The 23,593-nt window shown below is 44.8% G+C and overlaps 1 protein-coding gene and 1 long non-coding RNA gene across 20 annotated transcripts in view; one reads left to right on the forward strand and one right to left on the reverse strand.

The window, feature by feature from the left end:
• The window catches only part of LOC146397687 (uncharacterized), a 95,541-nt gene extending 86,183 nt beyond the window's left edge, over nucleotides 1-9,358 (reverse strand). Inside the window, exons 1-3 of one of the 3 annotated variants that reach the window (XR_014824625.1) lie at nucleotides 9,270-9,358; nucleotides 8,718-9,125; nucleotides 8,122-8,324 (exon numbers count right to left, since the gene is read on the reverse strand). This is a non-coding gene — a long non-coding RNA (uncharacterized LOC146397687). The other 2 variants (XR_014824627.1, XR_014824626.1) reach the window with 2 other exon arrangements.
• A 3,726-nt stretch (nucleotides 9,359-13,084) lies between these two features.
• Nucleotides 13,085-23,593, forward strand: part of TNK2 (tyrosine kinase non receptor 2) — a 43,483-nt gene continuing 32,974 nt past the window's right edge. For 10 of the 17 annotated variants that reach the window (XM_084990834.1, XM_084990843.1, XM_013982352.3 and 7 more), the window contains exon 1: nucleotides 13,297-14,075. The gene's annotated coding sequence lies outside the window, so the exon portion shown is untranslated. Of the gene's footprint in view, nucleotides 14,076-23,593 lie in introns of all 17 variants that reach the window. The other 7 variants (XM_021070191.2, XM_021070189.2, XM_084990866.1 and 4 more) reach the window with 3 other exon arrangements.

The following is a 23,593-nucleotide window of genomic DNA, read 5'->3' on the forward strand; positions in this document are numbered from 1 at the left end:
GCATACTACGTGTGCATGTGTGGCACTTGTCAGGCAGGGACCCTGACATTTCACTGGGGTATCTCCCATAGGGTACTATCTGTAAGACTAATTTCTATATCTAGTCCGTTTCTTCAGAGAGGAGTTTCTAGGGAAACTTCCTTTTTATCAGGACTGCAATCAGCCTGGTTCCTAGCATTCCAAGTCCCAAGAAGGGACTGCTGGTGCATGACCATTCCATCTGCACATACTCATTCAACTTTGAATAGTTTGCCTCACTCCCACTGAGGTGTGCTTGGTGTCCCCAACTGCAGCTCCTCTCAGCCTCTCTGGATAGTACATGTCTTGTCTTCTGAGTAGGTGGAATGCAGAAACGAATCTGCAGAGCTAAAGGTTCTTGGCAAAGACTATTCACCAACTTGCATATCCTGAATTTAGTATTTCTGTCCAATTTGAGTAAACCCTTTTGCTCTCGAACACTGTGTAGACCTCAGTGTAGCTTCTGGTTTCTGTCAACTATGGTGTCATCTTCCCCTCTATAATGATTAGAAAGTGCTTCTGAGCGATGGCCAGCAGGCACTTGAAAAGATGCTCAACATTGCTAATTATTAGAGAAATGCAAATCAAAACTACAATGCGGTGTCACCTCACATCAGTCAGAACAGCCATCACCAAACAGTCTACAATAATAAATGCTGGAAAGGGTCTAGAGAAAAGGGAACCCTTCTATACTGTTGGAATGAAAATTGGTGCAGCCATTGTGGAAAACACTTGGAGATTCCCTAAAAAAACAAAAATAAAAGTACTATAGGATCCAGCAATCCCACTCATGGGCATATACCCAGAAAGGAAGAAACTCTAATTCAAAAAGATATATGTACCCCCAATATTCATAGCAGCACTATTTACAATAGCCAAGACATGGAAGCAACCTAAATGTCCACTGATAGATGAATGGATAAAGACAACGGGGTGTGTGTGTATATGTGTGTGTGTGTGTATTATATGCACACACATACTTATGCACACACAATGGAATATTACTCAACCATAAAAAAAGAACGAAACAATGTCCTTTGCAGCAACATGGATGGACCTAGAGATTATCATACTAAGTAAGAAAGAGAAAGACAAATAACCTATGGTATCATTTATATGTAAATCTAAAATATGATACAAATGAACTTATTTACCAGAGTTCCCACTGTGGGGCAGTGGGTTAACATCCAGCATTGTCTCTGGGGTGGCTCAGGTTCAACCCCTGGCCTGGTGCAGTGGGTTAAAGATCTGGTGTTGCTGCAGCTGTGGCGCAGGTCACAGCTGGGGCTTGGATTCGATCCCTGGCCTGGGAACTTCCATATGCTTCAGGTATGGCCAGGAAAAAAAAAAAAAAAAAGGAACTTACTTATCAAAGAGAAATAGATTCATAGACATAGAAAACAAATTTATGGTTACCAAAAGGGAAAAGGGGAGGCAGGGATAAAGTAGGAGTTTGGGATTAACAGATACATACCACTATATATAAAATAAACAACAAGGACCTACTGCATAACCTAGGAAACTATGCTATACTGAGTACCTTACAATAACCTACAATGGAAAAGAATCTGAAGGAGATTTTATATATACATATATATATAACTTAAATCACTTTGTTGTACACCTGAAACTAACACAACATTGTAAATCAATTACACTTCAATTAAAAAAATTTTTAAGTGCTTCTGAGTTTCTAACCCTAAAATAAAGCAGAGCTGACTGTAGCCATATAGAAAAATAAAATAGATTCTTCTATTCTTACAAAATAAATTTCATATGAATTAAAGATTTAAAACAAAACAATAGGTGTCCCCGTTGTGACTCAGCAGTAACAAACCTGGCCCCATTCCATGGGTTAAGGATCTGGTGTTGCCATGAGCTGGGGAGTAGGTCACAGATGTGCCTCTGATGTGGCGCTGCTGTGGCTGTAGTGTAGGCTGGCAGCTACAACTCCTATTCGACCCCTAGCCTGGGAGCTTCCATATGCCGCAGGTGTGACTATAAAAAGAAAAAATAAATAAAACAATAAGAAGGAACCATAAAACACTATAGAAGAAAATACAAGAGAATTTTAGAATGATTTGGGGGGAGGGAAGGCCTTTCGAAGCAAGACCAAAGAACCCCTAGCTGTCATTTGGGAAAAGATTGATAAACTGATTTCATACACATTGGTGCATAGCAAACAAACAAACAAACCAAAAACCCAAACCAAATCACAGGGTAACTGACAAACTAATAAGAATATTTTCTCCATGCATAAAGGGCTTCACTAATACCTAAAGAGATCTTGTAACACCTTTCTGATGCACCATCATTCCTGTGGCCCCTTCTCACTTCTCTAATTCCTGACCGGTTTCCTGCTCCTCTTGCTGCTGAAGGGTCTATCCTGTGTCAAGTGCTCACACAAAGGACCGGGAACCTCATCAGCTCAAAGTGTGTCTGGCTATTATCCACGCAGGCCATGAGTATTCAGGGGGAAAGCATGTGTGGGCGCATTCACGCACATTTGAGCTGGAAGTAAGGAGGCCTGACGGTCTAACCCACCCCGAACTTAGCCCCAGCTTTCCACCATGTCCGGCTGGTCCTCTCAACTAATTCGCTAAGGTGCTTTCTCATCAATCACAACCAAGCATGTTATATTGCTTGGATGGCCCAAATATGTCTTTCTATAAATCCTCAGGACTCACTCAAATATTTTTACTCTCTTCTTTTGCAGCCCAGCTTTGGTATCGTATACACATGTATGTGCTGGAGAGGTTAGGGAGATGGGGGTGGGGGGAAAGCTAGAGTAGGAGCCCTGGATGTGTATCTGGGTCATGGAGATTTAATCCAATTCAACGCCACCCTTAAATTGCTGGACATCCTTGGCTTACTGGCTATACCTCTCGGGACCTCAGTTTTCTCCTTTCTAAATGAGGCGGGGAGGCCTGATGTTCTCCAAGATCATTTCTAGCTCCAACATAAACTCCCTCTCCCGCTGGGAATGTAAGTTTCCTCCTCCAAACCCAGATTCAAGCCTATTCTTTTAGGGCCCCTTTACAATCCTGCATTCCATTTGCCAAAGTGGATCCATCACTTGCTTTTCTCTCTCAACAACTGCAGATGTCTTCTGACTTTTAAAATAGAATTACTTCAGTTTTCAGAATTTTTAAAGATAGCATTTGAGAGTTTTGATGTGGAGGGGGAAAAAAAAAAAAAGAGCCCACTATTGCAGTAGCTATACATCAGTATCCTTGCTGATGGTGACTTATTTCTGCTACCTGGCGGCTTTCCAATTTCTACATACTGACGGCCTTGTCCTCCAGAAACAGAATTTCCTTGAGTTCTAACCCCCAGACCTATCTTGATATCTAGTTTCAGCTTGTTGGCCCCTCTGGACCCAATTTTCCACCCTTCCTAGGTAGGGAACAGCGAGGTACCTAGGTTCCTAGGTACGGAACAGCTAAGGAGAACTAGAGAGCAAATTTAAGTCTTGAGGAAGGGAGTGACATGGTGGATTGATGTTTTAGGAAGATTAATGGGGAATTAACAAGGAGGCACAGAGACTGAAGTCAGGGAGGTCATCTAAAGAACACTGACAGCTAAAACAATTCAAGGGCATAAACATCACAGCATTATCTAGTCTAATCCTTAAAATCTCCCAGTGCAGGGAGAAACAGAGGCCCGATGATGAAAGGATTTGTCCCATCTTACAAAGAAGTAAATTCAGTTTGGTGTGTGGCATTTAAAGGGGGGCGGAGTCACCATTTACAGGAGGAACCGGTGTGGTAAAAAGGCAGGAAGTGAGTCAGGGGAGGAGGCAGGAGGATGGAGCCCTGTGCTGTCCGAGGTCTGTGTACAGGGCCAGTGCCAAAGGAGGGGATGGGGAAGGAGGGGACCAGAAGCTGAATCCAGTTCCTGGGCAAATGAGAGAGCCAAGGAGTCCAGGGGAGAGGGCTGGACTTGAGAGTTTGGTTTCTGTTGCTACTTCTTCAGATTGGTGTGACCAAAAGGAAGTGACTAGTAGTGTGTGACCACTGTGGCTCAGGAGGGCAGGGAGCCTCATCCTGTGAGCCTAAGTGTGTTGGTGGGAGGGGGCAGGTTGGTGGCAGTGAGTGCAAATGAGCTGACCAAGCTAGAGAGGTGGCCAAAAAGAGCCACAGGTATGAGCTTCCCTGGGATGGTCATCACTGGAGCAGAAGGAGGAAGAAGAGTCAGGTAAGGATTCTGCTATGTCTATACTACCAATGGAGAGATTAAAACAAAGGAGAGAGGAGCAGCAGGGAGGTCCAAGAGTGAAAAAACAGGAGTTCCCCCTATGGAGCAGTGGGTTAAGAATCCAACAGTAGCAGCTCAGGTTGCTGAGGAGGCACAGGTTCGATCCTTAGGCTAGCACAGTGGTTAAAGGATCTGGTGTTGTTGCAGCTGAGGCTCAGATTCAATCCCTGGCCAGGGAACTTCCATATGCCACAGGTTTGGCCATAAAAACAAAACAAAAACAAAAAATTATAAATTAAAAATAAAAATAAAATCGTTAAGTGAAAAAATATCTCAATAGGCCCCAGCTGCTCATTTCAAACTTAGCACAGTGAGTCCCAGGGTGGGAATCGCATTTGGGGATATAAAGAAGCAGATAAAGAATAAAAGGAGCCAGTCCTTTACTTGTTTAGTCTTGCCTCCCTCACTAGCGGTTTCTTGATTATGCATATTGGGCCATGGTTTCCATGACTGTACCTGACAATGGTTTGAACACGTGACAGATCAGAGTCTCCCATCAAGAATAAATAGTGTTTGCAAATTTTTCTCCCATCCTGTGGGTTGTCTTTTTTTTTTATGGTTTCTATTTTCATTACTCTAGGAGGTGGATCAAAAAAGATATTGCTGCAATTTATGTCAAAGACTGTTCTGCCTACGTTTTCCTCTAAGAGTTCTACAGTATCTGGCCTTACATTTAGGTGTTTAATCCACTTCAAGTTTATTTCTGTGCATGGATGGACCTGGAAATTATCATACTAAGTGAAGCAAATCAGACAGAGAAAGACAAATATCCTATGAGATCGCTAATATGTGAAGTCTAATAAAAATGATACAAAAAGAACTTTTCACAAAACGGAAACAGACTCAAAAGATTTCAAAACCAAACATGGTTACCAAAGGGGAAAAGTTGTGGGAAGGGATAAATTGGGAGGTTGGAACTATATACACACTACTATAGAGAAGATGGATTAGTAGCAAGGACCTACTGTATAGCACAGGAAAAGCTACCCAATACTCTGTGGTGACCTATATGGGAAAAGCATATGAAAAGGAATGGATATGTGTATATGCGTAACTGATGCACTTGGCTGTACACCTGAAACTAACACAACATAGTAAGTGAACTATACTCCAATAAAATTGTTTTAACAGTCCCTCTGTTTTAAACAAAGAAAAATATTAAAATATTAGTATTTTTAAATGCATGACATAAAAAAACTGACAATAAAGCAATCAGTTACAAAAAAGAATAAATATTGTTAAAACAGCCACATTACCCAAAGCAATCTACAGATTTAATGCAACCCCCATCGAATCACCCATGACATTTTTCACAGAACTAGAATAACTGTAAAATGTATATGGACCTATGAAAGACCCAGGATTGCCAAAGCGATCCTGAAGAAAAAGAAAGCTGGAGGCATAACACTCCCAGACTTCAGACAGTACTACAAAGCTACAGTAATCAAAACAGTGTGGTGTTGGCACAAAAACAGACATATGGATCAATGGAACAGAATAGAGAGCCCAAAAATCAATCTGCACACTTACGGTCAATCAATCTTAAACCAAGAGGCAATACACAATGGAGAAAAGACAGTCTCTTCAGCAACTGTTGTTGGTAAAGCAGGACAGCAGCATGTAAATTAGTGAATATGGAACACACTCTCTCACCATACTCAAAAATAAACTCTTGATTTCCTGCTGTGGTACAGAGTGTTAAAGATCTGGTGTTGTCTCTGTGGTGATGACGGTTTGATCCTGGACCTAATTCAGTGGGTTAAGGATCCAGCATAGCCACCGGATCCTATCCCTGGCCCAGGAACTTCCATATCTGTGAGTATGGCCGAGAAAGGGGCCAAAAAACACCAAAAACCAAAAACTCAAAACAGCTTAAAGACATGACACCATAAAACTCTCAGAGAACATAGGCAAAACGTTCTCTGACATTAATTGCAGCAGTATTTTCTCAGGTCAGTCCCCAATGCAATAAAAATAAAAGCAAAAATAAACAACTGGGACCTAATCAAATTATAACATTTTGAACAGTAAAGGAAACCATATACAAAATGAAAAGACAACTTACAGAATAGGAAAATATTTGCAAATGATGCTACCAAGAAGGGCTTAATTTCCAAAATATACAAATGGCTCATACAACTCAATAACAAAAAATCCAAACAACCCTATTCTCCAAAAATAGGCATAAAGCCTAAATAGACATTTCTCCAAAGAAGACATACAGTTGGCCAATAACCACATGAAAAGATGCTCCACATTGCTAATTATTAGAGAAATGCAAATCAAAACTATGAGGTACCACCTCCTATCAATCAGAATGGCCAGCATCAAAAAGTCCACAAATAAATGCTAGAGAGAGCTTGGCAAAAAGGGAACCTTCCTACACTGTTGGTGGGAATGTAAATTGGTGCAGCCATTATATAAAACAGTAAGGAGGTTTCTTAAAAAACTAAAAATAAAGTTATCATATGATCTAGTAATTCCACTCTTGGGCATACATCTGGAAAAGACAAAAACTCTAATTTGAAAAGATAGAGGCAGAGTTCCTGTTGTAGCTCAGTGGTAATGAACCCGACTAGTGTCCATGAGGATGCAGGTTTCATCCCTGGCCCCACTCACTGGGTTAAGGATTTGGCGTTGCTATGAGCTGTGGTATAGGTCACAGACGCAGCTCCAATCTGGCTGTGGTGTAGGCTAGCAATTGTAGCTCCAATTTGACCCCTAGCATGGGGACTTCTGTATGCCATGGGTGCTGCCCTAAAAATTTTTTTTGAAAAGATACATGCACCCCTACATTCATAGCAGCACTGTTCACAATAGCCAAGACATGGAAGCAACATAAATGTCCATCAACAGAGGAATGGATAAAGAAGTTGTGGTATACACACACACACACACACACACACACACATGCACACACACAATGGAGTACTATTCAGTAGTAAAAGGAATGAAATAATGCCATTTGTAACAACATGGATGGACTTAGAGATTGTCATACTAAGGAATGGATAAAGAAGTTGTGGTATACACACACACATACACACACACTGGAGTACTATTCATTAGTAAAAAGAATGAAATAATACAATTTTGTAACCACATGGATGGACATAGAGATTATCATACTAAGTAAAATAAGTCAGAGAAAGACAAATATCATATGGTATCACTTATATGTGGAATCTGTAAATATGGTACAAATGAACTTAGGAAACAGAAATAGACTCACAGACACAGAAAACAAATTTATGGTTATCAAAGGGGAAAGGGTAGGGGAAGGGATGGATTGGGAGTTTGGGATTAGCAGATACAAATTACTATGTATAGAATGGATAAACAGGTCCTACTGTGTAGCACAGGGAGCTATACTCAATATTCTGTATAAACTGGAATGGAAAAGAACCTGAAAAAGAATGCATGTGTATGTATAGCTGAATCACTTTGCTGCATGCACACTGGAGACTAACGTTGTAAACCAACTATAGTCAATAAACTAATAATAAATTACCAATTTTGCAAGGCCGAAAAAAGGAAAAAATACCTTCATCAACAAATAAATGGATAAAGACAAATACTGCATGATATCACTTACGTGCGGAAATCTAAAAAATACATCTAGTGAATAAAACAAAAAAGAAGCCAACGCACAGATACACAGAACTAATGGTTATACAGAACCCAAGGAGGGGGAGGGGTAATTCAGAGGTGGGGGAAAGGGAGGTACAAACTACTAGATGTAATATAGGCTCAAGGGTGTATTGTAAATATGAAGAATATAGTGATACTCTGTAATAACTGTAAATGTAAAGGAACCTTTAAAAATTATATTTAAAAAAAGTGTACCTGGACAGGGTCGTGTTTGTCCGTTACCGATGTCAACTCTAGATGTCCACCAGGGGGCGTCAGAACCCAGGGCGCTGGCGCTTTATGCTGAAGCGCTCATGTTGATCCAAGGGCTTGTAATCTCTTGGCTCACTGGCCCTTTCTCCGGCTGGGCAGAGGGGGGAGGCGCGTGGGAGCAGCTGGCAGCACCTTCTCGGAACGCCCTAGGAAGGTTTTGAAACTGTCTGAACTGCCGGGGGCATGTGAGCCCAGCCACCCCCACCCGCAACCCTGCTGCCAGTAAGCTCCTGGGAGCTCTAACTTGTTTCATTAGGGTGAAGGCACGGTCTGTTCTAGGTCCTGGCAGGACATGTGACCTGGGTTAGCAGATAGCCCCATGCCTAGGAATTCCATCAGAGACCCCTCCCTTCACCTCCACTAAGAGGCAAATTGTCTTGTCCTAGGAAATCTTTTGCCCTTGGTCAAATCTTTCCTCAGACACCAGTCCCTGACGCCACACCTCACTTCCCTCCCACCTCAGCTCAGGCACTGTTCTCTGCACTAAGGTTACTCCGGGGAACCTGCAGCTGCCATTTCCGGTTGCACATTGCAATCACCTGGGGAGCTTTTAAGAACTGCAGATGCTGAGCCCCACCCCAGAGATTCCAATTAAATTGTTCTGGTGTGGGGCCTGGGTAGCAGGGTTTTTAAAAGCCTCCCACGTGATTCTCCTGTGCAGCATTATTGAGAATCTCTTGGATTCAAAGCCTTGCTACTCAAAGCATAGGGACTTGACAGGAACACAGAATCTCAGCATCCCCTTCTCCGCTTGCTGAATCAGAACCTCCCTTTCAACAAGATGCCCCAGTCGTTCAGTGGCATGCTGAAGGCTGAGAAGCGCTGGTCTGGTCTAGTCAGCCTATTTATTGTTCTGCTTCACTCATGCTCATTGCCCTGGCTTGAACCACAGCTTCCACAACTTTCTCCAGTTGGACAACGGGCCTTCAGAAGTTTTAGCTTAAGACCTAGAGAAAGAAACAGATTTTATATCGAGACGTAGGGTGCCCACATTTTATATAGTGAAACAAAAATATCACAAAAACCAGATCTTTACTAATTACTGGACCAAACTTGGGTCCCTTCACCCATGCACAGTAAAGCCAACCTACGGACGCTGGGTTGGAGTGAGAGAAAGCGCAGCCTTGATTGATGGGTGCCAAGCAAGGAGCCCCCACAGAGTGCTTAAAAGACCCTACTCTCTGATGGCTTTCAGGGAAAGGTTTTTCAAGACAGAGTTGGGGGCGGGGGTTGCCGTGTGCGTGATCAGCTCGTGGACATCCTTCTGATTGGTCGGTGGTGATGTAATTGGGAGTCAACATCATCAACCTTCTGGTTTCAGCTGGTCTGGGGTGAGTGTCTACCTGCTTGTCGGTGGCAGAGAGTTAACTTCTTCCACCTGGTGGGGCTTTCAGTCTGCAAAACAGCTCAAAGGCTATGGCTCAGGTTATTATCTATAGGTCTTGAGGAGGAACTAAAGGTCTTTGACTTTGGTGGTTCAACTAATACTATTCTGTCTTGCATGACTGTTTTCTTTCTTTCTGCATTTTTTCCACTTCTCAAATTAAACTTATTCTTTGGAAACTGGGGAAGGCCTAGGAGGCTGAAATTCGTCTGCAGACAAGAGGCAGGTAGAAGATATGGTAGGGTGGAGGGGGTCTGTCCGGGGAAGGCTCTCTAGCCCCGCTTGGTTCCACTATCTGTGATGCACTCTTATCCATTCAGTAGATGTTGTTGGCACCTACTGTGTGCTGGGCATTGTTCTAGATGCCTGTGCTAGTCGGTTCTCAGACAGAACTCCCTGTTGTTGTACAGTTTACATTCTGGGGTGGGAAGAGGGGAGGGTTGTCTGAAAATTAAAAGTGAATCATAAATATGAAGGGCATGCTCAAAGATTAATAAAGTCTAGTTTAAAACAGATTTGGGAGAACTTCTGGATGCTGGTTTTGGTGTTTCTTGATCTGGATGCTGAGTATATGCACTCTGTAAAATGCCCATCTTGGCAGTTCCCGTCATGGCTCAGTGGAAAAGAATCTGACTAGTATCCATGAGGACGCAGTTTCGATCCCTGGCCTCACTCAGTGGGTTAAGGATCCAGCGTGGCCATGAGCTGCGGTGCAGGTCGCAGAGGCAGCTCAGATGTGGCGTGGCTATGGCTGTGGTGTAGGCGGGCAGCTGTAGCTCCGATTCAACCCCTAACCTGGGGACCTCCATGTGCCGCGGGTGCAGACCCCAAATAGACAAAAAATGCCCATCTTTGTACATCTTTGGATATACATTACACTTCAATGAAAAATTCAAAAAATTATATTCGGCTACTTTCTATTGTTGTTTTCTTTCCTTAAAAAAAAAAATCCGGTTAAAACCCACTAAATTCAGTTCGCCTCCTAATAGGTTGCAATGGTAGCTTTAAAAACATTTAAAAAAACAAAACAGAACCAGAATACCTTCAGCGCAATCACTCTGCCATATCCACCACTATTGGCCAAGCACCTGCTGGCAGCTATGAGCCAGGCTGCCTTCACCACCCACACCTGCCTTCCTTGCCCTCCCGTTTACCCTACGTTCAACCATCTCACAGGTGAGATTCTTAAGGGCATCGCCACCGGCCTCCCTCAAGCAGCTCGGGCCACCGCCTCTGCTTAGAACTAGACCTGACAAGCCCTTCTCCCCGCAGAGTCACTCGGCTGTCGGCAGCTCTCTTCAAGTTCCACATCTGGGAAGAGACTGGCACAGGCACGTTGGAGGGTTGGGGTTATCCTTGCAGCCACCTCCTGAATCTCCTGAGCCTTGTTCTAGACTGCATCTCACTTCTTCCATTCTGCTGTCAGCCCCCTTAGGGGAGAGCTGTCTCCCGGCTCCTAGTACCAGAGTCACAGACAGTGCAGAGAAGAGACATCCTCTGGGACAACTCCCATCACTGCCCCAGTGCACAGAGTGGTGGTTGTGGTTGGGGTGGGGAGAAGGTCCAGGAGTTGGGATCAGGCAGGATGGAGGAAGGAAGCAGAAGACCTCTTTCCTGTGAGTCTAAAGCTCCAGATAATCCTGCACTAGGGATGTCAGAGGCTCGGGTCTGAGCAACTGGAGGGGGGATGGGAGAATGGGGAGCTGTGTATAAGGGTTGCCCTTCACGGTGGAGCCAGGGCCAGTGAGCAGGAGGTTGAATACACCCCACCTGAGCCCAGAGTCTATGGCCCAGAGTCAATTCTCCTAAGAGAATCACCCCGACCAGCACTCGGACTCCTTGCTTTGTTTGATTTAGAGCCTGATTTACCAGCTGAGAAACTTGCTCCAAATCAGTTGTTTGCATCTATTATCCCCCAAATCTAGTCAGATCTGATGCTTCCCAAAGCTCCTGGGTTTGGTGTTGCTTTGTTGTGCCTTAGTGGTTAGAGCAGACTTGGGAGTCAGAAAACTTGATCTGAATCCTGGTTTCACTACTACCAGGTATTACTTAATTATGTAGAGCCTCAGTTCTATTACCTGCAGAGTCCTGCTCGCCATAGACTCTGGGCTCAGGTGGGGTGTATTCAACCTCCTGCTCACTGGCCCTGGCTCCACCGTGAAGGGCAACCCTTATACACAGTTATCAGAGGATTTGGTAGAAAGGTGCCTTGCCTACCTCATAGGGCAAGATGCCATGGTCCAAATCCACCCAGTCCAGCCCCCCTACCCCCTCCCCCGGCTGTCTGGAACCCACCCCCTTTTAAGTGCTCTACTGTGGTCAGGTCAGGGCGCTTGGACCAAATGCTGGAAAACAGGAGTGCAGAATGTGTCACCCTCACACAGCTGTCTGATATTTGATATATGGGACAGTCCTTTCTGGAGGTGTTTATTATACCCATTTTATAGATAAGGTACAAATAATAACAGGGCCAAGTTGCCCTAAGCCTTTGGGTTCGAAGCTTCACCACCTCCAGCTGTGCTAGGATCTGAGCCTGCAGGCTGCACTCTCACTCTCCCAGAGAGGAGCTCTGAATTTTCTCCTCCTTTCAGGGCATAGGCCCAAGAGGACACAGTGAGGAGGGAGGAAGTCCCCCTTTGCCTGGGACTCTTTCTACCTGTATACCCAACAGGAAGTGCCCCAGGCCTAAGCCTGTTATAGGCCTCTCCCTGGGCCCCAGGGAAAGAGTAGGGCCAGCCCAGGTTCATAAGCCTCTGGGCTGCTGCTGAGAGATTAGGACTAGAGTTCTCTGCAGTAAAACACTCACTGGATTGGGACCCTGGAAACTCTTCAATCCAGCCTTCTCATTTTGGAAAACAAGGCAACTGATGCCAGAGGGAAGTAATTTTTTATACTGTCAAATGGCAACTCAGCAGTAGCTGAACTACTTAGAATTCGAGACTCCTATTTCAGTGCTCCTCCGATAGGCCTGGTTGACTACATCTCTCAATGCGAACTCCTCCCTTCACCTCTTCTCCCTCTGCTCCACAGGAAGGTTCAAGCAGGACCTCTGGAGGGATGAAGCGGGAGCGGGAGCGGACTAGGGACCGGGGAGAGGGAGGCGTAAACTGGACAGGGCCCCTTAAGGGGGAGGGCCAACCCTTCGGGGCTCCGCCCCCCTGGGGCGGCGCAGGCGCAGGCGGGCTCCAGGAACTCCGGCAGGAGGGCGGGCGCTCCTGGCTCTCGGGCCGGCGCGCGGGGCCGCAGCACCTGCGGGGGCCGGCGCAGGGCGCTGCGCCCGGCGGGCGGACGTTGACGCCCAAAAGCTAGGGCTGGGGGCCGGGACCGGGACGTGGGAGCTGAGCGGGAGAGAACGCGGCCCCGCAGCCCCCTCCCCGGGGGACGGGGCGGAAGGAGGCGGGTGGGGGCCGTTGTAAGCGGGCGCGGAGGGCAGCACCATCTGGAGGGGCGGGACCGCGCGGCCTCTGGGGGGCAGGCGAGTGCGCTGGGCAGTGCCAGCGGGGGGTCCCAGGCGGGGCGCGCAGGAGGAGCGCGGCGGGCTTAGCCCGGCGCTGCCGGAGCAACAGCCGCAGCGGGTCGGGGTTCTTAGCTGGGGCCCGCAGCAGCTTCGCGGGCTGAAGCTCGGCGTGGAGGAGCAGGGGGGCGTGGGTCCGGTCGTGCAGGAGGAGGGCGGGGTGGGCCCGGGGGTGCAGGAGCGGGGCGGCCGGGGCCACGAGCCCAGCCTGGGGGTGGTGTGGGGGCCGCCGGACGGCGCGGACTGGAGGAACCCTCCGCGGTGGACGGGCTCCGCGAGCTGGCCTGTGGTGCAGGAGGAGGGGCTGGGGCCCCGCAAGCAACACCAGGAGAAGGGGGGAGGCAGCCCCGCAGTGCAGGAGCGGGGGGAGGCCCGCACCGGGGTGCAGGAACGGGGGGAGGGGAGCCCACGCAGGCTGCTGCAGCAGCCCGAGCAGCTGTCCGAGTTCGGGGACCGCTCCTGGGAGCGCAGAGAGGAGCTTGAAAGTTCCGGAGAGCTGGGGGAGCAGAACTGGGAGAGCTGCGGGCATCTCAGACGGGAGGCAGTGGTCCTCGGAGCAGCCCCGGCACGACGCAGGAGACTGGAGGTGGTGGGGAGGGCCCGGCCAGTGGGGCCCCGGGGGCCTGAGGGAGAGGGACGCCTCGGGGTGCAGGAAGCAAATTGGCTGCCTGGGGTGCAGGAGGGGCAGGTGGTGCGGGCTGTCCAGGAAACATACTTGGACGGAAAGGGGTCTCAGGAGGGAGAAGAGCCCCCTGAGGGACACAGAATCCGGAGGCGCAGGAGGAGGAGAAGGTGGTAACCCAGAGGCTGGCTGCTCAGCACCAGGGTCGGGCAGGGCCGAAGTGAGCGAAGAATGTAGGGGTTTGGGGAGTGGGCAGCAGAACCTCGGAGCTTTGGAAGCCACTGTCGGATAGCAGGCAGTGTCCTGCTGGGTCCTTTTCTGCCTCAGCCGGGTCATCATAGAAGCTGTGTCTGAAGAGAGCCAGTGGAAGGCAGCAGGTAAGGAAGCCCAGTTCTCTTCTCAGCTGGAATTATTGTGTTTGGAAGGAGGGGGCTGCAGTTATCTCAGGAGAACGTGGTCTCCAAACTGCCTTTTTTTATTTCTCGGTGTTTAAACCTGGCAAGGAAGGAAGCAGTGCAGTTTTCAACAGCAAGGCAGGACCCCTCCCCCCAGTACTGTATATGCCAACTGGAGTGATGGGACATTTCCTTAGAGTCTAGACTGGTGGCGAGACTGTCTGGGTGGCTGCCAGGCCTGGGCAGAGGAAGAGAGGAGTAGCCCCAGGCTGAGGCTGTAGAGGAGGTAGTCACCCCTTCACCAGTCTACCAGTGGAGGTAGGGGTGCCTCCATGCCATAGCTGGGGTGGTGCAATCAGCACAGGCTGCCTCAGGTCCTCAAAACACGTTCCAAAAAAGGGAAGGGGCAGCATTGCATTATGAGGACCTTATCTTGTAACCCTGTCGGCCACGTGAGCTGAGATATGAGTGTGGCAGCCAGTGACTTGGGCACGAGCCTGACCTGCTCCCGCCACACCTTCTTGTCACATTTGATTAATACTGAGGGCCCAGAGCCAAGGATGAATAGTGGGCCAAAGGGCGAAGAGCTGCTGGTGGTGAGGACCACAACCTGAAAGTGTGGGAGAGGAAAGGGTATCTGCAGTGCTCAACTCTGGGCATCCTCTGTGGCTCAGACCCAGCCCACCCCCGTAGAGGTGGCCACATGGACAGCTGTGGCATTATGGGTTCCTTACCAGCCAGGGCCAGCTCCCAGCCCAGCTTAGAGGTGGGGCTTACAGGAGTGGGGGCTAAATTTGGCTTCCTCTTGACCCTCATGGCCTGGATGCCAAGCCTGTTCGCTCCTGCCCCATATGGGCTTGGTCGGCCACTTGTGGGCCTCATCTTCCTAGGGCTGTTCACCTCTTACCTGGCCCTGTCTGGGTTCTTGCTTCTCTAGCCCTGCGGGAGGAGTGGGTGCAGAGTTGCTCTCTGTCTCAGGGCCTTAGCTGAGACCCATCTCTCCCCCAGCCCAAGGAGTGGCTCTGAGTCAGATGGACCCAGACCCCTGTCCCAGCTGGACTGGGTGGAGCTGGTCCTTTTCTCTCGGGCCAGAGACAGTGGTGGTGGCATTCTAGGCAGGCAGCTGTGGCGACTCTGCTGGAGGAGCCGGTTAGCCTGCTTCCCATGCATACGCAAACTTGACCGACAGCTTCTTCCCACGCCTGCCTGTCATCCTGCCACGCCAAACACTCAGGCACCGGAAGTTCAGCTGCTGTGTCCACGGTGTCTGGCTCTTCTGGGATGGCCAGACTTGTTCTGGCACTTGGGCTTCAGTGGAGAGAATTGTTTTGAACACAGCACGCATCTTCACCCTATTTCAGGTTGGTTCTTGAATTTGTGGTAGATGAAGAGAAGGAGGACTTTGGCAGATCTGGATTTAGACCACTTAGTAGCTGTGTAACCTTCTAAGGCAGGGTAATGTCTCTGGGCTTCAGTTTCCTTATCTGTGAGGTGGACTGTGGTTTTCCCTCCACTGTCCTGAGTGCAGGGGGCTCAGACCCTGCTTTGCCAGCCTAGTGTCCACCTTCCTGGGAGCTGAGGCTGGCAGATAATGGGGAGGAGGGGTCGGTGCCCCCAGACCTTTTCCTCTGGCTCTTAAGCCCATGATTATCCTCCTGCCCTTTGCTCTAATCTGGAAGATGATTTTTTGTTTTGTTTTGTTTTTTAAACTTGGGGCCGCAAGTGCGGCATATGGAAGTTCCCGACTAGGGGTTGAATCAGAGCTGCAGCTGCTGGCCTGCCACAGCCACAGCAACACCAGATCCAAACCATGTCTGACCACAGTTCTTGGCAGCACCATCCTTAATCCACTGAGCGAGGCCATGGATCGAACCTGCAACCTCATGGATACTACTCAGGTTCATTACTGCTGAGCCACAAAAGGAACTCTGCTTTTTTGTTTTTCATAACAGCTTTATTGAGGTATACTGATATATGGTAAATGGAACATATTTAAAACATAATGAAACATATGTGTATACTTGTGAAACTACTACCACAATCAGGATAAGGAACATACCCACTATTCCTAAACCCTCCAAAGTTTTTTGTGCCTCTTTGTAATCCCGCCATCTTACTCCTCCTTTGCACACCCCCCTTCCCCAGGTAACAGTGGTCTGCTTTCTGTCACTATACATGAGTTTGCATTATCTCAAATTTATGTAGCTGGAATCATACAGCATGTGCTCTTGTCTGTTTGTTTGTTTTTTTTTTTTTCACTCAGCACAATTATTTTGAGATTCATGCATGTTGTGTAACAACTGCTTATTCATTTTTATTGCTGAGTAGTATTCTCTTGTATGTACATTCTACAGTCTGTATATCCATTCACCTTTTAATGGGTTGTTTTCAGTTTTTGGTTATTACATGGAAAACTACCTTGAATATTTGTGTCAGTCTTTGTATGGACATAGGCTTTTATTTTTCTTGGATTAAATCCTTGGACTGGAATAGTTGGGTCATATAGTAAGTGTACATTTAGTTTTTAACAAACTGCTGGACTGTTTTCCAAAGTGGTTGTACCATTTTATGTACCCACCAGCTGTGTATGAAAGTTCCAGGCCGTTCACTCCTTGGTCAGGACTTGGTATGATCAGTCTCTTTAAGTTTAGACATCCTAGTAGGTCTGTAATGGTATCTTGTTTTGGTTTTAATTTGCATTTCTGTAGAGACTAATGTTGAGCATCTTTTCATGTGCTTATTTGCCATCTGTATATCTTTGGTGATGTGTCTGTTCAAATTGTTTACCCATTTTTTTAATTGTGTGTGTGTTTTTTTTTTCTCCATACTAAGTTTTGAGAGTTCTTTTGTATTCTGGATACAAGCCTTCCATGGGATATGTGATTTGCACATATTTTCTTCAAGACTCTGGCTTGCATTTTAATTCTCTTAACAGTGTTTTTTGGATAGCAGAAGTTTTAAATTTTAATGAGCTCCGTTTTACCAACTCATTCTTTTGTGGATTGTGCTTTTGGTGTTTGAGAACTCTGCCTAACACAAAACACAGTGGTTTTGCTCTATAACTTTTATAGTTATGGGTTTTACATTTTTAGGTCTACGATCTATTTTGGGTTAATTCTTGGGTTAGTGTGTGGTGTAAAGTATGAATCAAAGCTCAGTTTTTTGCATGTGGTGGTCCGGTTGTTCCAGCAGAATTTTTTGAATAGGCTTGTTTCTCCATGGAATTGCCTTTGTACCTTTGTCAAAAATCATTTGAACTTGTGTAGATCTAACTCTGGACTTTGTTTCATTCCATTGATCTGTTGTCTGTCTTTATCCCAGGACTACACTATCTTGATCACTGTAGATTTTATAGTAAGTCTTGAAATCATGGGAAGATCTTGAACTTGTTCTTCCTTTACAAAGCCACTCGAGTTATTCTAGGTTTGTTGTCCTTCTATATGCATTTTAATCAGTTTTTTAGTTTCTACAAAAAAAGCCTGCTGGGATTTTAACTGAGATTGCATTGACTCTATAGATCAGTCTGGGGAGAACTGACATCTTAGCAGTATTGAACCTGACCCATGAATGTGTATTTCTGTATTTATTTCAATTTTTAAGAATTTCATTGACATTTTATAGTTTACAGTGTACAGATCTTTTATATCTTTTGTCAGATATATCCTTAAGTATTGCATTTTTTTGATGCCTATTGTAAATGGTGTTTTTAATGGAATTCAGGGTTTTTTTCATTAAAAGAATTTACCTACCTTAATTGTAAAATAGACACAGCATAAAATTTACCATTTTTTCAAGTGTTTAGTTCACTAGTGTTAGGTACATTCATGTTGTTATGCAACAGTCATCATCATCCAGAACTTTTTTTAATCTTGCAAAACTGAAACTCTGTGCCTGTTAAGCAATAAATCCCCATTTTGCCTTGTACCCCAGCCCCTAGCAACCACATTCCACTGCTCTATGAAATTGACTACTCTAAATACCTCATGGGAGTAGACTCATACAGTATTTGTCTTTTCGTGACTGGCTTTTTTCACTTACCATAAAGTATTCAAGGGGTTCATCCATGTTGTGGCCGTGTCTCAGAATGTCCTTTTTTTTAAGGCTGAATAGTAATCGACAGTATGAATATACCATGTTTTCATTCATCTATGGTTGCTAGTACTATTTTGCCGTTGCCAATAATGTTGCTGGAAGATGGTGTTGTTTTTTTTAAATCTCAATTTCCAGTTGTTTGTTGTTAATATACATATAAATACAGTTGACTTTTGTGTATTGACCTTATATTCTCCCACCTTGCTAAACATACGTGTTCTAGTAGCTTTTTTTGTAATTTCCATTGGATTTTATGCTTAGACTGTCATGTCATCTGCTAGTGGACAGTTTTACTTCTTCCTGTCCGATCTTTATGTCTGTTATTCATTTTCTGCCTGACTGCGCTCGTTAACTCTCTGGTGTATGTTGAATAGAGGATTAGATACCTCATTCCTGACCTTAGGGGGAAGACATTCAGTATTTTACCGTTTTGAGTGATTTAGCTATAGGTTTTCATAAAGGATCTTTATCAAGTTGAAGAAGCTCCATTCTGTCCCTATTTTACTGAGATTTTTAATAGAAATGGGTGTTGGCTTTCGTCAAATGTTTTTTTCCTGTTTATCATAATGATCATAGGATTTCCTTTTTTCTTTGTTAACATGTTGAATTACATTGATAGATTTATTTCAAATGCTAACCCAACTTTGCATTCCTGAAACAATTGGATCATGATTATTATTATTCCTTTTTTTTTTTAAATGGCTGCACCCTTGGCATATGGAAGTTCTTGGGCCAGGGGTTGAATCCGAGCCACAGCTGCGGCAACAACGGATCCTTTAACCCACTGCACAGGGCCAGGGATCAAACCCTTGCCTCCACAGCGACCTGAGCTGCTGCAGTCAGATTCTTAACCCAGTGTGCCACAGCGGGAACTCCACGATTATTATTCTTTATGTATATTGTTGGATTCTGTTTGCTAAAGAGTTTAAGAACTTTCGGAGTTCCCATCATGGCTTAGTGGAAATGAATCTGACTAGGAAACATGAGGTTGCGGGTTCCAACCCTGGCCTCGCTCAGTGAGTTAAGGATCCAGCATTGCCGTGGGCTGTGGTGTAGGTTGCAGATGCGGCTTGGATCAGCCATTGCTGTGGCTGTGGTATAGGCCAGCAACTGTAGCTCCGACTCAACCCCTATCCTGGGAACCTCCATATGCTGCAGGTGTGGCCCTAAAAAGACAGAAAAAAAAAAAAAAGAATTTATGAACTTTCGCATCTGTGTTCATGAGGATAGTTTTCTTGTAATGTCTGTAGGACTCATAACATACATCTTTAATTATCATAGTCTGTGTTCAAGTGTGTGAAGAACCTTAAGATAGTATATTTTCATTTTTCTCCTTTATGCAATTATTACAAAAATTATACATTGCTATAAACCCCATGCTACATTGGTATGCTTTTTGTTTAAGCAATTTATCTTTTAAAGTAATTAAAATAGTAAGAAAAATATCATAGCTGTTTACCCATATAGTTGTCATTTCCAGTGCTGTTCATTTCTTTATGTATTATTTCTATGTGCTATTATTTTTTTTCTGTCTGAAGGACTTCCTTTAACTTTATTATAGTTCAGGTCTGCTGATCCTGAATTCTTTCAACTTCTGTATATTTTTAAAAGTTTATTATCATTGATTTATAGTGTTCTGTCAGTTTCTGCTGTACAGCTGAGTGACCCAGTCATACATACATATACATTCTTTTTCTAATATTATCTTCCATCACTTTCTATCGCAAGTGATTGGATACAGTTCCCTGTGCTATATAGCAGGACCTCATCACTTATCCATTCTGAATGTAATAGTTTGCATCTACTAACCCCAAACTCCCAGTTCATCTCACTCCCTCCCCCCACCCACCCCCAGCAACCACAAATCTGTTCTCTATGTCTGTGAGTCAGTTTCTGTTTTGTAGATAGGTTCATCTGTGCCATATTTTAGATTCCACATATAAGTGATTCCATATGGTATTTTTTTTCTCTCTGACTTCACTTAGTATGAGAATGTCTTAACTGCATCCATGTTGCTGCAGATGGCATTATTTCATTCTTTTTTTATGGCTGACTAGTATTCCATTGTGTATTATGTAGCACATCTTCTTAATCCATTCATCCATTGATGGACATTTAGGTTGTTTCCATGTCTTGGCTGTTGTGAGTAGTGCTGCTATGAACATGGGGTTCAGGTATTTTTTCGAATGAAAGTTTTGCCTGGATGTATGTCCAGGAGTGGGATTGCTGGATCACATGGTAGTTCTATACTGAGTTTTCTGCGGAACCTCCATACTCTTTTCCATAGTATTTAGTCTTTATTTTAAAAAGGTATTTCCATTGGAATAGAATTCGAGATTAGCTTTAATGATGTGCTACTGTCCTATTATTTTAATTGTTCCTACAAGAAATCTGTTGTCATCTTTATTTTTGTTCCCTGTAGGTAGCATGTCTCCTATGCCCTCCCCAACTACTTTTTAAGATGTTATCACTGATCTGGGGCAATTTGATTATGATGTGCAATGGTGTAGCTTTCTTCATGTGTCTTGTGTTTGGAGTCCTTGAGCTTCTTGAATCTGTGAGCTCTTAAGTTTTCATCAAATTTGGGAAAACTTCAGTCATTATTTCTTAATATGTTTTCTGTTCCCAACTGTCCTTTTCTTGGGAAATCCAGTTATACATATATTAGGTGACTTAAAATTGTCCCACTGCACACTGAAGCTTTTTTCATTTAAAAAAAGAATCTTTTTTTCCTCTGTGTTTCATTTTGGATAGTGTAATATGACTACAGCAATAGTGCTATTACTTTGTCTTCAGATTTGCCCAGTTTTTCCTCTGCACTGTCTAATCTGACTAATTTCATTCACTTTATTTTTTTTTTCATTTCTTACAGTCTAGTTTTTATTCTAAAAGTTCAGCTATAGTCTTATAAATGTAGTTATACTAATTCTTATGTCTGTGTCAGTTCTGGGTTGGTTTTGATTTGCTTTACCTCCTCATGTATCAGTTTCTTGCTTTTTTTTTTTTTTTTTGTGCCTAGTGCTTTTTTTTTTGGATGCTAGACAATGCATTTTACTTCATTAGTTGCATTCCTGTAAATATTCTTGAGTTTTGTTCTGGAATGCAGCGAAGTGACTTGGGAACAGTTTGAGCCTCTTGGGTCTCATCTTTGAGGTTTGTTAGATGAGACCAGAGCCATGCTCAGTCTAGGGCTAATAATCCTTTACTGCCGAGGCAAGCCCCACCTGCTTATTCAAACCAGTGCCACTTTTCCCAGCCCTATGAGTACCAGGCACTATTACATCTAATCCTTTTGGGTGGTTCTTTTCCCCAGCCCTGGCTAGTTTCTGTACATTTCATGTGGTGATTAGGACTCAGTGGGCTGCTCGAGGGAGAGCTTTTACAGACCTCTGTGGTGCTCTGTTCTATGAATTCTGACCACCTGAATTGCCCGAGTCTCAGCTCCATCTTCTCATCTCAGAGTCTTTTGGGTTCCATCTGATTCCCTTCCGTTCTGTAGCCTGGACACGCAACCGTAAGGCTGACCTCCTTTGTTTCCTGTCTCATAGCTATCACTATCCTTTATATCTTGATGTCTGGTGGCTTCCAAACCATTTTGTGTATTTTGTCCATTTGTTGTTGTTGTTGTCGTAGTCAGGAGGGTAAGTCTCGTCTGTGTGATGTTGGCCAAAGGTGAGGATTTTACTTTAATTCCCTCATTCCTACCCTGGTACTGTTCCCGCCTTCCAGTCCATCTGCTCTGGATGTGTCTCGTGTTTAACTTAGTCTACTGCTTGTTGTTTATATTATTATAGTGTAGTAAACTGTGATGATTTTTCCTTTCCTGCACACCTTTTTGTTCTTCTTGGAGTTGCTTTTTTCATTTGCTTAGTTTTCTGTGTGCTGTTGAATTAGTCCTACTCTCCAGTAACTGTCTGAATTTCTCAGGGTGTCAGTTCATCTTGTCAAATTCATCTTTCTGAAGAAGTCTCTTTCAGAGCCTTGTGCCCTGCAGCTGCATGGGCTAATTGCTCTCTATCACTGATGCTTAGCTGTCCTCCTGGGATCTCCCATCAGTATCGTGGATGTTTTCTTCACTGCCTTCTGCGTGGCAGCCCCTGTTTCCCCTTCTGCGTGGCAGCCCCTGTCATCCCCTTTGTTGGTTTATTCTCAAGTCTGGTAGAGCACATCCTTTAATAGCTTCCAGAGAGAGAGGGTGAAAGGGTGATAGATTATTTTGAGGCCTTGCCAGTCTGGTAGTCAGTTAATTAGCTGAATATAGAGATCTGGGCTGAAAATGGCTTTCCTTCAGAATCTTAAGGACATTGCTCTTAGGCTCCAGAGTTAACACCGAAGTCTAAAATCATTCTGAATCCTTCGTATGGGACTCGTATTGCACCCTTGTTGAAGAGTTTGTAGCTTCTTTTCTTCAGTAATCTCTTTCCTAATGATTTTCCAATTCTATAGCTTATTGTGGGCTTTTTGTGTGGAGGATTCCCTGAATTTTATCCTCCATTCCTTCTGTGGTGATTTTTAGCAATTTTAATAGCAGTAAATGTTGGTACTATTTTATCCCATGTGTGGCATGGATGAGATAGACACAAAACTGCTAAACTCAAGTTTTAACAGAAACATTGGGAAAATGGGTTAGGATTTCTGGCTAGGGAAATATCCATATTTCACTAAAAAATTCTTCTTTTTTTTTTTTTTAGAGGACTTGCTAAAGTTTTAAGGTCTACATTTTTTAATTAGAAAAACTAAGAATAAGCGTGTGAATTTAATAAGGAAAAAATTCTCGGCATGAGTTTCTTGGCTATTTAGTAGAATGATTGCTCCATCCACTGACATTGATGGGACTTAGCCCTGAGAATTATCCTCTGTGTAATAAGTCGTCCCATAAACTGATGCTCATGGCCATGATGAGAAGGGCCTTCTGAAAGAGTGGTCAGTATTGACAATGAGAGAGAATATTTGAAAACAGGACTATTCTGGCCAGGACCAGTGATTGGCCCAGTTACAGCCATGACAGGGTTTCTCCAGAGCAACAGTTCTCAATTCTGGTCTGGATTCTTCTGAAGAGATTTCAAGGCTTGATGTCTGAGTCTCACTTAAACCAAGTTCATTAGAATCTCAGTGGGTGGGGTCCACACACTGACCTTTCCTTCCTGCCAGGTGATTTGAACGCATAACCAGGACAAAGAACCACTGCTCCAGAGTTTAGCAGAGACCCTTGCTTCTCAGAATGTGGTCTCAGGACCAGTATGGTGCCTCAGGAACTTGTTAGAAAGGCGGGACTTGGGCCCTACCCATATCTATGGAGCCAGAATCTGCATTTTTAACAAGATTTCCCCAGGTGATCTGTAGGGCATTAAAGTTTGGGAAATGCTGTCTCATCGATCCATTCAACAAATATTTATGAACACCTGCTT

This window comes from Sus scrofa, chromosome 13 (genome assembly GCF_054392235.1).
Source record: "Sus scrofa isolate SSC_HxYL_T2T_F1_AM1 chromosome 13, Sscrofa_HxYL_maternal_Yorkshire_Landrace_v2.0, whole genome shotgun sequence".
Taxonomy (NCBI): Eukaryota; Metazoa; Chordata; class Mammalia; order Artiodactyla; family Suidae; genus Sus; species Sus scrofa.